Source organism: Pteropus medius, unplaced genomic scaffold, assembly GCF_902729225.1.
Source record: "Pteropus medius unplaced genomic scaffold, Ma_sr-lr_union100, whole genome shotgun sequence".
NCBI lineage: Eukaryota > Metazoa > Chordata > Mammalia > Chiroptera > Pteropodidae > Pteropus > Pteropus medius.
In genome coordinates, this window is record NW_024349797.1 from 18219044 (window position 1) to 18233955 (window position 14912).

Sequence of the window (14912 nt, forward strand, 5' to 3'; positions counted from 1 at the left end):
TTCTCTACAGCCACATTATGACAGAGAAATCGTTCTCTGCGCTAAGGCCTCTATCGACAGCGAGAAACCGAAAGAGATACCCAAAGGGAAGCTGGTTTCGAAAAATTAGCAAAGAGAACATACTTTGTGTGTGAAAAATCGCTCGTTTACAAAAAATAAGAGTGATGGCCACATAAAGTCTATGTGTTCCAAGAATAAGACTCGAGATGGCAGTGGGTTTCTCCCATCCGACTTTGTTCATGAATCTCTGCTGAGTTTGCAGCCCGCTGCTCTCTCCCTCAGCCAGATCATCTACTCCCATGAGTTCAGCTACCATCTTGTTATGGACTGAACTGTGGGCCCCCCAGAATTCATGTTGAAGCCTTAACCCCCACTACCCCAGAACGTGACTATATTTGGAGTTTTTAAAGAGGTGATTAAGTTAAAATGAGGCCATTAGGGTGGGTCCTAGCCTGATATGATTGGGTCTTTTTAAGAAGATGAGATTAGGCCTCGCAGAGAGACACCAAGGATATGTGTGCATAGAGGGACAATGACATGAAGAAGCAACAAGAAGGTGGCCACCTGCAAGCGAAGGAGAGAGGCCTCGGAGGAAACCAGCTCTGCTTACACCTTGATCTTAAACTTCCAGCCTCCAGAACTGTGAGAAGTTAGATTTGTTATTTACTCCAGCCAGTTGCTGGTATTTCGTTATGGTAAACCTAGCAAACTAATGCACATCTCTGTGCTCTGGATCCTAAACCCATGTCCCCAGCAGATCACACTGCTGCCCTAAGCCCTGGACGGACGTATCCAACGGCTTGCATTGCAGTTACAAGCAAAAAATCTCGCAGGTTTGAGCAAAGGCGCAGAGGCAGGAATTGACGATGGCGGAAGGATACAGGTGTAGCTAGGTTAGAGGGTAAAGGGAAAGAAGTCTGGACAGGTAGGTTATGGTGTAATTGTGAAGTGCTGAGCGGCAGTCTGTTCTCTGGAGGCCACCAAAGGCTTTCAAAGTGCCACTGGGGAAGACGAACCACCTTTCCTTATCAGGAACTGTTACCACGCTTTAAGAATGTTTTGTTGTATGTTCATTCTCAATGCCTCCAACCAGACGCAGCGGACTGTAATAAACATTTATTGATTTCAGTTGACTCAAGTCATTTCAACAGAATAAAAGGATAGCACCCCTGTGAATGAGCGTGCTGCCAGGCAGTGTGCTGACTGCCCCGGGGAAAGAAAGGCCTGAGTTTGGACCCAAGTCAGTGTGGACAAGTGGGGTACAAACCCAGTAAAAAAACAAAATTCTACGCATATCAGGTTAGGCATTGGGCCACTGGGGTAGATGGGGGAGTTCGTGCTTAAATGCCACTCCCATTGGGTAGCAATGAGAAAAGAAAATATAGTAATCCTCACTTATCCTCAGGGATGCCTTCCAAGACCCCCAGTGGATGCCTGAAACCATAGATAGTACCAAACCCTATAAATGCTGTTTTTTCCTAAACATACTTAACTACAATAAAGTTTAATTTATAAATTAGGCACAGTAAGAGATTAACAACAATAACTAATAATGATAATATGGAACAGTTACTATAACAGGCTGTAATAAAAGTTATTTAAATGGCTTTGGAGCCATTACTAATTCAGATAAGAGTGACTTGGACACAAGCACTGAGTCACGAGACAGTCGATCCGATAACTGAGAAGGACGATACGGACAGAGACGGGGAGCGTACACAGTGTGGAGACCCTGGATAAAGGGGGGAATCACATCCTGGGTGAGAAACAGCGGGATGGCCTGAGATTTCATCGTGGTATTCAGGACGGTGCACAACTTAACACTTACAAATTGTTAATTTCTGGAATTTCCCATTTAATGCTTTTAGACCACAGTTGACCGTGGGTAACGGAAACCATGAAAAGCAAAACCGTGGATATGGGGGTGACCACTGTCTAAGGAAGAGATACCCCAAGGAGACCTAACGGGACTCAAAGGCCAGGTATGCATCTTTATGAACTAGAAAGAGAACAGGAATTCAGAGTAACAGGAGGAAGGCTAGTTCACAGATTAAAGCCAGGACAGGAGGTGGGGGCGAAGGTGGCGGATGAGAAGGGCTCCACTCACAAAAGGTGCTGGGAGAGAATGGCCCACTGCCTGCGACTCTAGCTCCATCAGGACGTTTGGGGTAAGGAGCTAAGGTGGTAGGAGAACAGGGACTCTTATCCGGCCCAGGCCCCTCCCGCCTGCTGCTTCTGCAACTAGACTGTGCCATCCTTGGTGTTCACAAGAAGCAAGAGATCCAAAACCCAGTCACAGGTCAAGGTTCTTTTCTGAGAGTCCACAGGGCCGGGTGGAAGCAACAGAAAAATTCACAGATGTAAGGAGAGCGAGAAACAAAAGTAAATGCAGAATCAGAAAAATGAAACCCTCCAATCTACTTTGATTTCGTGAACCAAATATCAGAAACACATTAAAATATTAATGCTGTACGAGAGAGTCAAACGCCCTGAACAAAGGAACTTTCATCCTGGATGAAATAAGTTTTATGAAACACTACATATGATAAGACTATAAAGTTAATGTGTTTAGGATGCTCAGAATTAAAGGAATACACTGCATTTATTAAGAGGGGATATAACAAAAACAGGTAGAAATTAAACGAGGTGGATATGAGAAAGAAAAAATGAAATCTTGGTGTCTGCTACACACAGCAAAATATGTTCTCAAGAAGCATAGCAAAGAGTTAGGAAACTAATATTTCTTTTCACTAGAAATCAATATAAAATTATAAAATGAGCTAAACTGAAAAAAAATGAAACAACTCTTGATGTCGATAAAATGGTGATATACATAAGTGTCCCAGAAAGCAACATGCTAATACATATAAAGAGCCATGAAGCTGTTTACAACTTTTGACTTAATAATTTCACATTGACGAATTTATTCTTTTGCAAAAGCAAAAGACTACATGCACAAACATATTCTTTGTTATTTATGATGGCTAATTTCTGAAAATAGTCTGAATGTGTATTACGAGAAGAATGATTTCGTAAAAGACGGTACTTCAAACGAGTGAAAGAATACAGATTCATTAAAACAATTATGATGATTGCATAAAAACATTTTTAAATATTTATGATGAAAAGGTTAAAATTTAAAAATAGATTTCGCTTTCCAGCCATGATTGGAGTAATTCTGTCCAACTAATCCTCTCTCCATAAACAACCTTAAAACTACAAAACATATGAAGCAACTTTTTCCACGTCGGACATCAAGCACTGCAAGAATGCCAGCTCTGAAGGAAGGGAAACTTACAGAATAAGCCCCGTTATAACCCCAGTTCCCTCCATGAGGACAGTTTCCCAACTGTGATGCAACAAGCTGGAGTCTAAAGAGACCAGGCAGTTTCTCGGATCTGTGGAGGCAAAGCCGGCCGTCAGAGAAGCCGATGTGGTTGGAACCTGTGGGGCAGAGCATCAGGGAGAAGGGAGTGAGCATAAGTCTGAGCTGGGGATCCTCACAGTCCTCCGATGAGTATTAGGCTGCACACGTGCAGGGCGAAATGACTACATTTCCAGGTAGTGGCTACTAGGAGCTGACGACAGAACAAAGGTAGCCGAGATTGAGCTGTGCTCGGGGATAGTAGATTTCCAGTCCAGCCCGATCCCATAAACATTTAAAGAAAAAATTAAGGTATATAGTGAGAATTTTAATGCCAATAAATCCCCAAACTCAAAACTCTCAGCTTAACAAAACTGATTCATAAAAAAAAAAATAGATATTCTAAAGAGCCCCATATCTATTAGAGAAGTTGAATTAGTTATAAAAACATCACAAAGAAAACTCCAGGTCCAGATGGCTTCAATGGTGAATACCGTTGAATACTTTAAAAAGGAGTACTACCATTATCGCACAAACTCTTTCAGAAAACAGAGGATGAGGGGACATTTCTTAACTTGTTTTATAAGGTAAACATTACCCTGGTTCCAAAACAAAGACATTTCCAGAGAAGTATAGGTCAATATCCCTCATAAACACAGATGCGAAAGCCTCAAAAAAAAAAAAATGTTAACAGATCAAATAGATAAGAAGAAAAAAAAAATCTATTACATCAAGTTTAGGCCCGGGAGATGGGGAGATGGGGTGGCTATAATCCAGGGATCAGTGTCCTTATAAGAAGGAGAGAGGACACAGAGACACAGAGGAGAAGGCAGTGTAAAGGCAGACATTGGAGCGATGCTCCTACAAGCCCAAGAAAGCTAGGAGCCACCAGAAGCTGCGAGCTGCAAGGAGGGATCTGCTCTCAGAGTCATAAGAGGGAGTGTGGACCAGCCAACAACTCGATTTCAATCTCTTGGTCTCCAGAACTGTGAGAGAATAAGTTTCTGTTTTAAACCACTACGTTTGTGGTAATTTGTTGCAGCAGCCCAAGTAAACTAATTCAGTAGTGAACCAGAGTAGAAACACATACATAGTCAATTGATTTTGAACAGAGGTGCCAATGTAATTCAGTAAAGAAAGAACAATCTTTTCCACCAATGGCACTGGAACAACTGGAGAGCCAAATGAATATACCCGCATGTAAAAACCTCACGGCATACATAAAACTGATTTGAAATGGATCATAGACCTAAAAGCTAAAACTATAAAATTTCCAAAAGAAAGTAGAAGAGAAAATATGTATGACCTTGTAGTAGGCAAAGATTTAAGGCACAACAAGTACTAGGCATAAAAGAAAAAAATTGATGTCTTGGACTTCTTAAAAATTCAAAGCTTCTGCTCTTCAAAAGACACCATTAAGAGAGTAAGAAAAGAAGCTATAGACAAGAAAATATTAAATAATACATATATCCGACAAAGGATCTTTATCCAAAATAGAGAGAGCACTTAAAACTCAAAAATAAGAAAATGAACAACCTAATTTAAAAGGGGAATGGTAAAAGACTTGAGCAGACACTTCACAAAATAAAATATATAAATGTCCAATAAGTCCACGAAAAGGTGTTCGGTATAATTAGTCATCAGGCAAATGCAAATTGAAACTACGATGAGATACTACCACACACTTAATAAAGTAGCTTAAATTAAGAAGACTGATAATATCAAGCTGTAATGAGGATAAGAAGCAACTGGAACCTCCATGCACTACTGCTGGAGTGTCAAGTAGTGCAAATGTTTGGAAAACAATTTGGTAGTTCTTATAAATATATACTTACCATATAACCCAGCAATTATACTTCTAGGCATTTACCAAAGAAAAATGAAAACACATGAGCACACACACCAAAAAAAATACTTAAACACAAATATTCGTAAAAGCCCCAAACTGGAAAAATAGATAAACAAATTATAGTATAGCTATATAATGGAATATTATTCAGCAATCTAAAGGAATGAAGTACTGATACACACCACAGCAGAGATGACTCTTAAAACCATTATCTTCAGGGAAAGAAGTCAGTCAAGGAAGGATACGTGCTGGGGGTGCATTCATAAGAAGTTCTAAAAAGAGGCGCGATTCACCTGATAGCGATGGGCACCCGATCAGTGGTTGCCCAGAACTAGCGATGAGGGTGGAATTAACTGAGATGGGTCCAAGGGAAGTTTTGGGGGTGCTGTAAATACTTTTAATTTGATTTAGGGGATGGTTGCATGGGACATGCATCTGTCGATCTCCTCAAACTGTACATTTAGTGTATGTAAATTATACCCCAGTCAGAATGATTAAAAATAGATTTCACCTCTGAGGTTTTGTTTCCTTAAGGACCCAAACGAAAAAGCATTTTATATAATGGATGTCTCAGATGCCTTTTATATGAATAGCTGAAGATAATGAGTAGCAGGAGAGGGAAAAAAATGACCTTGAAAGGTATTGCAAGTCCTGCTAAAATATTTGGACTTCACCTGTGTTAAAGGCAATAGATGATAGCTATGTTTTATGGGTTCTTTTAGAAACATTCCATTTATGCGGTTGTCATATCTTTTCAGGGAAATACGTTTATTTTTAGATATAGGCTATACACAGTGAAGCTGACATGTTCTATCCAGGAGGTATGAAATTTACACCCCAGCTGGATCAGCAGTTTATCCAAATAAATTCTGTTTTCATCAATATGTATCAATTCAGGTGTTTTATGTATAGTAGTATCTAATTTTATTTACACAACACACGGAAACATAAGCATATCATGTCAGCTTTCACTGTATAATAAACTGCCCCCAAAAAGAGTGACTTAAAAAAAAATAACCACTTATTTAGCTCAATGTGGGCTGGGCCCAACTGGGAGATTCTTCTAGCCTCAGCTGGGTTCACTAAGCCCTCTGGACTCAGCTGCTGGGTAGGCTGGGGGCTGGCTGATCTAAAATGACATCTTTGGTGTGGCTCATTTCTGCCCCACATGTCTCTCATCCTCCAGGAAGCCATGCCACATTTTCTCACATGGCAGCTGAGCAGGGTTCCAGGAGACTGCAGACACGTGCAAGGCTTCTTGAGCCTGGACTTGAACCTGACACTCATCATTCTTTTTGGCCAAAGCAACGGAAAAGGCCACCAGATTCAGAGGGATGGGAAGTAAATACCGCTTTTTGATGGAGGAGCTGCAAAGCGCATCGCAAAGGATGAGGATTGCAGAGGGTGGGGGACCGTGATTATTTTCGTAATCTACTGCAATTATTATCCCCTTTTCGTGTAAAACAAAACAAGACAGAACTAACTTTCAGAGAAGTTATGTAACTTTCTATGGCCAGTAAATAACAGAGCTGCCGAGTTCTAGTTCCAAACCAGAGCCCCACAGCAAAATGTGGTCCATCATTTTTAGGAAATTACACTATTTTATGCTGTTGAAACCATGATTCCCTTTCTCCGTAATCCGACAGAATCAACATGTTGGATGACGAAGAAACAGAAAATTTACGAGTAGTAAATATTTCTGAAATCATCTTAAACGTGACAGATTATTTCCTGAGACCTACACGGAAAAGATTCCACTTCCTTTGGGAAATATCAGAGAGTAAATACGTCCCACTCAAAGTATTCCTTCTGGCCCCACATTTACTCATCCTTCAGAAAAAAACCCATAAAACTCCAAGCAGTCTATTTACCAAGAGCTGTTTGAGATACAAGCAAGCATCCATGGTCGCAGCTCCAGTGTTCGCGAGCCGGCGTCAGGGGAAAGGGAGGGGAGAAGGCTTTCTCTCTGTAACCATGATCTCAGCTCCTGTCTAGCAATCTCAAGATTCCGGCAAGAGAACACGTGGAAAATTTCCTCGTTTAAAGACATTGTCAGTTTGTTGCTAAAACAAGCCAGTTTGGAACTGAGCTCGACAAATGGACATTTGGGGTTGGATGCCAGCGAGGTAGCCTGCTGCCTCTGAGACGCCTACAGTGGGTGGGGCAAAGGGAGAACATGCTCATTGAGTGCTCTGCAGCCAGCGGAGGGGACACTGAGCAGCCAGGCCAAGGCGGGACGTGGAGCCAGTGCAGAACTCTGAGAATGGGGGTCTAGAAAGGGACACACATATATCATCGACAAAAGGAACGAGTGGCTTACGGAAGTGGAGATCGTGAGAACTGGAAGCTTTTGTCTATCAAGCTGCTTACACATGAGAAGTAGAGGCATTTACTGCTGCACCCACAGATTTGAACGAGTCAGTCATTCTACCAAAATCAATGGAATGGCATGGTGATCCCCAAACTTGCCCAAACATGGGATTCGCAAGGAGCGTTTGTGCACAGCGCACCTTTCTGGGCCCCTGCCCAGAGATTCTGATTCTGTAGTCGGTCAGGGTGGAGCCCAGGGCTCTGAGATTTTAACACAACTCCAGGTCATTGTGATGTTCAAACAGGTGTGGAATGTGTTCGTGTGCCAATGAAAAGCCACCACCCTTCAAATGCTCAGTTCCCTCCAACGGACTGTCTATAACAGGCCCTCTTAACTTCTTCCTTTCTTCTACAAAAGGACATTTGTTCTCCAGACTCGCCTATGGTTTTGCTGTATCTTGCACATCCTGAATTGCCATTGAAAATGCACGCCCCCCCCCTTATATTTTTTTGCTGGTAAAATAATCGTTTGCTTTTTTTTTAGGTCAACAATGGCAGATGCACAGTGTTTTCTTTCTAAAATATGGAAAGTCCTAAATTCCAGAATAATCGATCCCAGGGTGAGCTGTTTTTACTCACAACGCTTCCGAACCAAAGATGTGGGGTTCTCGCTCTCACACCACTCACCCCTCTCACTATCTGGATGCCGACGGGGTGTCTCACAATTAGTTCAATGCTGACACCCGCCACCCAGAATTAGCCTGAGGCCCCAGGTTTAAGGGCTCCATCCCAAAAGACTGTCCCCATTTCAGATCCAGTCATAAGCATTGGGTCCCCAGGTTACCTACATTTCCATCCGCCTTGGCTACAAAGTTGAGGGGTTCCCACAACCTCCCCTCCCTGTCAGTTTTGGTAGTTCGCTAGAACAGCTCACGAAACTCCAGAACACACGTTACAAGTACTGGTTTATTAAACAGGATCTAAATAAACGAGCACATGATGGTTACGTAGGGTGAGGTCCGGGAGAGTCCCGAGCATAGCAGTTTCTGTCCCCGTGGAGTTTGGGGTGAACCACTCTCCTGGTACAGGTTGTACTCCCCAACTCAGAAGTTCCCGAAACCCCCAACAGTTTGGGTCTCTGTGGAGGCACAATTGATTAAATCATCCGCTTTGGTGATTAAACTCAACTTCCTGCCCCTCTCCTCTAAGAGGCCGAGACTCTATTCACCTGGTTGGTTCCTCCAGCAACCAGCCCCCATCCTGAAGCTACAATCTCGGGCCCCACCAGGAGTAACCTCATTAGCAGAGACTCAAGTGAGGTCGAAAAGGGCTTCTTACAAATAACAAAAGACACTCCCATCGCAGGGCTTTAGCAGCGCTGTGTCAGAAACCAGGGACAAAGACCAAACACACATTTCCTAACATGTCGCACAGGGGTTCCAGAGAAGGGACTGTGAACCTGTCTGCCCCCGACCCCACGAAATTGTTAGCCTGAACGATTTCTGAGGTCCCTGTACATGTGTCAGGAATCTCCCCTGCTACATCCCCTGTAGGTATCTTCTGATGTCTGCTGGGAATTTTCCAGAACCAGGACCTCACTATTTACATCCTGAGAACTCATTTTGCCATGACTCACTTCCTCTCTTCAAAGGACTTCCGGAGTCCACCCTAAATTTGTCTCCTTTGTCCCCCTCCCCCCACCACAGTGGTCTCTTTCCTGTTGTCTATAGCCCAGAAAATCTAGCAACTTCTCTTCGCCAGGTCCAGCTCTCGGGGCTGGCTACATAATTTGCAGAGCCTAATCCAAAAAATAAAAATAAATTAAAAACTGGAGAAAAAATGCCATTGAAAATACTAAAATATAAAACCTTTTTTCTTTCTTTCACGGTCTCTCTTGATTGGTCATGGTGGTTTCTCCGTGCTATTTCACGTTGTTCTAAATAAAGAAGAATTCAAATGTTAAGTTATTGGAGTGAATTTTATTCACTGTGTATTGTGCATCTCCATTTTTAAATGCAAATGTAAGTGATGCAGGATGGGGAGAATCCCTCCCTGAGTGGGGACTCACATCCTGCACCAAGGGAGGGAGGGTCCTTGACTGCACGAAGGAAAGAATTCAAGTCCACGCCAGAGTTAGAGAAGGGGCGATGCTCCGTAGACAGAGGTGGGCTCCTTTCGGGGACAGAGAGTGAGAGAACTGACAGGGACCCCGAGTGTTCAGAGAATTCAGTGTATACGTCATTCTTAGCTTCTATAAATTATGGGCATGCAGAAGGAAAGGCACGCCAGCCATCTCGGCCTTCGCTCTACAGGTTCCCCACGGTTTTGTTCGTAGGGAGGAAATGATCGGGTTTGTTCGCGTAGGGTACAACTTGCTGTCATGGTCTGGGTAAATGGTTTGTTAGCAATCCCAGCGGGAAGCCTCCTTTGCTCTGGCTGTAGGCTCTGAATACAGCTTGGCTTAACGTTTAGTTCTCATGCCTCCTCCCCGCATCATAAGAACATTTAATTCATATGCAGAATCACCAAAATGACACGATTTGTATTTCACAGCTCGTACGCACATACGTATTTCATTAACTACACTCTTCATTTTATTTCCTGATACGTGCACTTTCTACCAAAACCCTTTACCTTGGGCTTACTGAGGGGTACGGAAGGACGCAAAGGAGAAGGAAAGATGGGGTACCCTCTTTCCTCGTCCTTCTCTGCCGTCGTTTTCACCTTCAGTGACCGGCTAATACGGAGAAGCTACACAAATAAGAAAGAATAGCGTAGTGTTCCTATGTCTTAGAACACCATTACCTACTTTCTGCTTTTGAAATAAGTTCTGGTTAGAGAGGAAAGTGTGACTTCCTGGAGGCGTCAGAGCCCCCTCCTTTTCGGTTGTAGTTCTTAACACACTTCTCACGTGCCCTTTGAGTCTTGCTGGCCTCCTACGCATCGTGTGTCCATAGGGCGCCTTGAACACTATGTGTGAATAGGCTGCAACAAGCAGGACACACATGTTGTGTGTGTTCCCTTTGCTCATACACATGCTCCAGTGGCCCACGGCACTTCACTTACGAAAGCCAAGTTCAAAGATAAAATTATAATTTCAAGTCAGCCACAGCAGAGCCTTAAGCCACTGTGAGGCCGTTCGGAGCACAGGGTCCTGTGGGACTGCATGGGTCACAAACCTAGGAGTCTGTTGTTGTTGTCCTATCAACATTATGATCGTCCGGCTTTGAGACACCTAAGGAAGCCCACACATCTCAGCGTTCTAAGCTGGCGGAAATTCACCCGTGCAGCTGTGAATGACTAAAAGCGGCTTCCGGTGCCGATCCCAACACCACTTGTACTTTTTCATACCTTCGAGAGTTGTGTGGGAAAAGTCTGAAAAGCCCTGGTTGCATTTTGAGATATGCAGTTCTCCTCGGTAAGAGCCATTTTAGTGGAACGGGGAGTGGAAGGCAAAAGCCCAGAGGACTGGTTGACGAATGAGCGAGAACGAGAAAGAGGAGTTAGGGAGCACGGATAACGGGGAGAAGCGAAAAGCGGTAGCGGATGAGGCCTGAGTTCGAGGGAGAGGTCTGCGAAGATAAGAGAGCTGGGCATTGGGGTGCAGCTGGGAAGGAACTAATTAGATGAGTACAGGGCCGACTGAAGACGCAGGAGAGGCAGGAGCTCGCGAAGAGGCTGACGTCCCCAAGAAGATGGACACGGAAGACAGGAGCGCAAACTCCGAGCTCCCCCTGCCCCCCACGAAACAGCAGTTTTGCAGGGATCTGTAGATGTCGCCATCCGAAGGACTAAATAAGCAGCTACGAGACCACTCAGCCTCCTCCATCGACATGTTGTGGAATGAAGATTCCAGAGAACACAGTCTGGGAAAGCGAAGAGAAAGGAGAGCAGTGGAAAGGAGAAGTGCTCCACGTCCGTCTGTCTGTCTGTCTGTCTGTCTGTATATATGTGTGTATGTATTTTGCATGAGAATAAAAATATGGAGAAGCAACATAGCAAGGGGACAGCTGGAGAGGTTAACATCTGAGATGCTGAGTGAGGCTATGTGGAGCGTGGGTGCTGCCGGCTTCACTCGCCACGGCCCTCACTTTACTCTTAAAGCTCTACCACCCTATTGGGTGACCAGCAAGCCCGATCAATAGGACCCTGGAATCCCTGTTCTGGAGCTTCTCCTTAGAGCCAAAGCCCAGCCTCTCCACATCTGTGACCTACACTTGGGTCAAATCGGTGATGAAGGGACTGTGAGGCATGGGGCTCCGCCAAGAGACCACTTCCTGTCCCAGTTCAAGTCGTCGTCCGTGTGATCTTGAAGATGTCCATGTACTTTTCTGGATTTCTGTTTCCTCATCTGTAAAATGGGAAGGATATGGACAGGACAGGCAACAGGTGATCCCCAAGGCCCTCTTCAGCTCTGAGGATAAAAATTATTCTAACCTGGTTAAAAAATGGGCAAACAACTTGAACAGACTTTTCTCCAGAAAAGACACACAGATGGCAACAAGCAGAAGAGGCTCGACGTCATTCGTCGTTAGGGAAATGAAAATCAAAACCAGAGCGAGACGCTTCACATCTTCTAGGGTGGCAATAACAATAACAATAACAACAACAGCAACAATAATAATAATCTGAAAATACGGTGTGTTAATGAGGATATGAAGAAATGGGAACCTTCATGCATTGCTGGTGTGAATGTAAAATGGTGCGGCCACTGTAGAAAACAATTTGACAGTTCCTCCAAAAGTTAAACATAAAATTACTATATGAGCTGGCAATTCCATTTCAAGGTGTTGAAGGGGTTCAGAACAGGCCTCCCCAAGGTGTGCCTCTGTGTGGTATGCAGATTGCTTTGAGCTCAAGGCAATGAAGACTGTGAGCTCGAAAGAAACTCGTGTTCCCCCTTAACTACCTAGAAGAATTTAAATTAGGGGCCTTGCCCATCAGAGTTATTACCAGAGATAACCTTTTCACAATCTATCCACGTGGCAGCACAAACATCTAACTGTTGACCATCTGCTCTTCTTATCAGTCTGCGAAATAAGGCTCCTCAGCTCAGAAGCCTCGGGCACCTTACCTCATTCCTTAGCCATATATTTCCCACCTTACCTTTCTGTCTCTAAACCGGTCACGTGTGTAGGGTTCCCATAGATACATATGCAATTAAATTTGGTTATTTTCTCTGGTTAATGTCTCATGTTGATTTCATTATTAGACCAGCCAAAAAAAACCTAGAAAGGTAGAGAAAATTTTCTTGTTATCCCATAGTATATACCCCAAAAGCAGTGAAAACAGATAGTTAAAGAAATACTAGTGCACGAATATTCATAGCAGCACTATTCACAATAGCCAAGAGATGAAAACAACCTAAATATCCACCGACGGATGATTCACTAAACAAAAGGTGGTTTATCCATACAATGGAATATTACTCAGCCATAAAAAAGAAATGAAGTACTAAGACATTATGCTAAGTGAAATAAGTAGACAGAAAAAGATAACTGTGCTATGACCTCATTTATATATAGACTCTAAACAACAACAAGAAAACAAAATGAAACAAAGCAAAACTCATGGATACAGAGAAGACACTGGTGGTGGCCAGAAGTGGGGGGTGGGTGGTGAACAAAATGGGTGTAAGGAGTCAAAAGCTATCAACCTGGGATGTAAAGTACAGCATATGACTCTACTTAATAATACTGTATTATATATTTCAAAGTCGCTACGAGAATAGATCTTGCCAGTTCTCATCACAAGAAGGAAACGTGTAACTGTGGGTTGCGGTGGATGTGAACTAGTCTTACCGCGGTGAACGTTCTGCAGTAGATACATGTAGAATGAATCATTATGTGATACACCTGAAACTAATATACTGTTAACGTCAATGATATCTCAGTTAAAAAAAATGGAGTGACGTACTGACTCAGGGTGCGACATGGATGAGCCTGGAACACGTGATGCTAGGCGAGAGAAGCGGAACAGAAGAAGTCACATGTTCCATGATTCCATTTATGTAAACTGCCCAGAGTGGGGAAATCCACACCCCCAGAACGCGCGCTGGCGGTTGCCAGGGCCCGGGCTGGCGGAGGGATGCGAACAACCATGTAATGGGTTCAGGGCTTTCTCTGGGATGATGAAAATGTTTTGGGCTCCGCAGAGATGATGGCTGCACAATAACACAGATGTTCTACCGAATTGTCCACTGTGTCGTACATTTTAAAACGGTTAATGTTAATGCGAATTTCACCTTAATTTTTAAAAAGAGGGAAAAAGAAGAAACGATTCTAGGATCTCTTCACGACAGAAAAAAACCGCTGCCCCCACCTCAAGCCACGCCTTAGGGTCCAGTCAGGGCACCAGCCCCCGCCTCCCTCACATCTGACTAATAATGGGCTTGGAGGCCACAACACTAGACAAAGTGTCCCCGCCTTAATGACCAGCCCCAAAGGTCTAATTGTCACTTCGCCTTTCCCTTTCCTGGCTCCATCCCAGGATGTTTCGTCGTTTCTGGAAGCCGCCCTTCCCTCCGTGAGTAAAAGTCTGCCGCTTCCCCAGCACCTATTTTGGGAACCGGTCCGGATTACAGGAGGGACAGCGCCGTGGGGGGAGACATTGTCCTGGAGACATTGGCCCCCCAGAGGTGGGAGGGGACGGCGGCCCCGGAGGCCGGAGCGCGGAGGAAACAGACGCCTCCGAGGTTGGCAGAGGCCACCGGCCCGGCTTCCTGTGGCCTGAGACCCGCGCAGGAGCCGGTGACCTTGGCGTTCGTTGTCTGGCTGGGCAGACCTGGCTGTGTGGGGACTGGTCACACGCTGGCTCGGTATGCAAAGGAGGAAACTCTTCCACAGATGGATTCCGTACCAGTTTTCCTAGAGAAATGTGGAGAAAGGGGCTCTTCTCTACCACGCTCTGGAATACGAGTGTCAGGCCGGTGGCAAGGGAAGTTGCGGAGCGCAAAGGCCACGAGCTGGGAATTTATGGGGGGCAAGGGGGAGACTGAGCTAGAATGGCGTAGCTAAGTCATTGGGGGACCCCGAGTAAGGCCCTTTACTTCACACTGAAGTTGAGATTGTCGCCTAAAGCCAGAGTAAAGGAAGGAAAGGACGAAACCCCAGCGCGGGCGCGACGCGCTTGACGCACGCGCCGTGCAGAACGCGCGCAGCAGGTGGACGTCGCGTTGCTTCGCGTCGTGTCTTCTCAGCCACACGACCCGCAGGAGCGTGAGAACGGGGTCAAGGTTAGGCGTGACTCCATTCGACTCACCCGACTCCGGGTCCTTAACGCACACAGGACTCTTCGAGTCGCTGCGGGGGCAGCTCCACAGGCCACCCCTCTGCAGGCGCTGGAGGACTGAGCCCCTCTCTCTTCTCTCTGTCCCCTCTGCCTCCTCGA

The 14912-nt window shown here is 44.8% G+C and overlaps 1 long non-coding RNA gene across 1 annotated transcript; it reads left to right on the plus strand.

The window, feature by feature from the left end:
• Positions 1-1508: 1508 nt before the first annotated feature.
• LOC120619667 (uncharacterized) lies at positions 1509-9486 on the plus strand. The gene is made up of 2 exons (XR_005657590.1): positions 1509-1982; positions 6400-9486. It is a non-coding gene; the product is annotated as an uncharacterized LOC120619667 (long non-coding RNA).
• The last annotated feature ends 5426 nt before the right edge of the window (positions 9487-14912 follow it).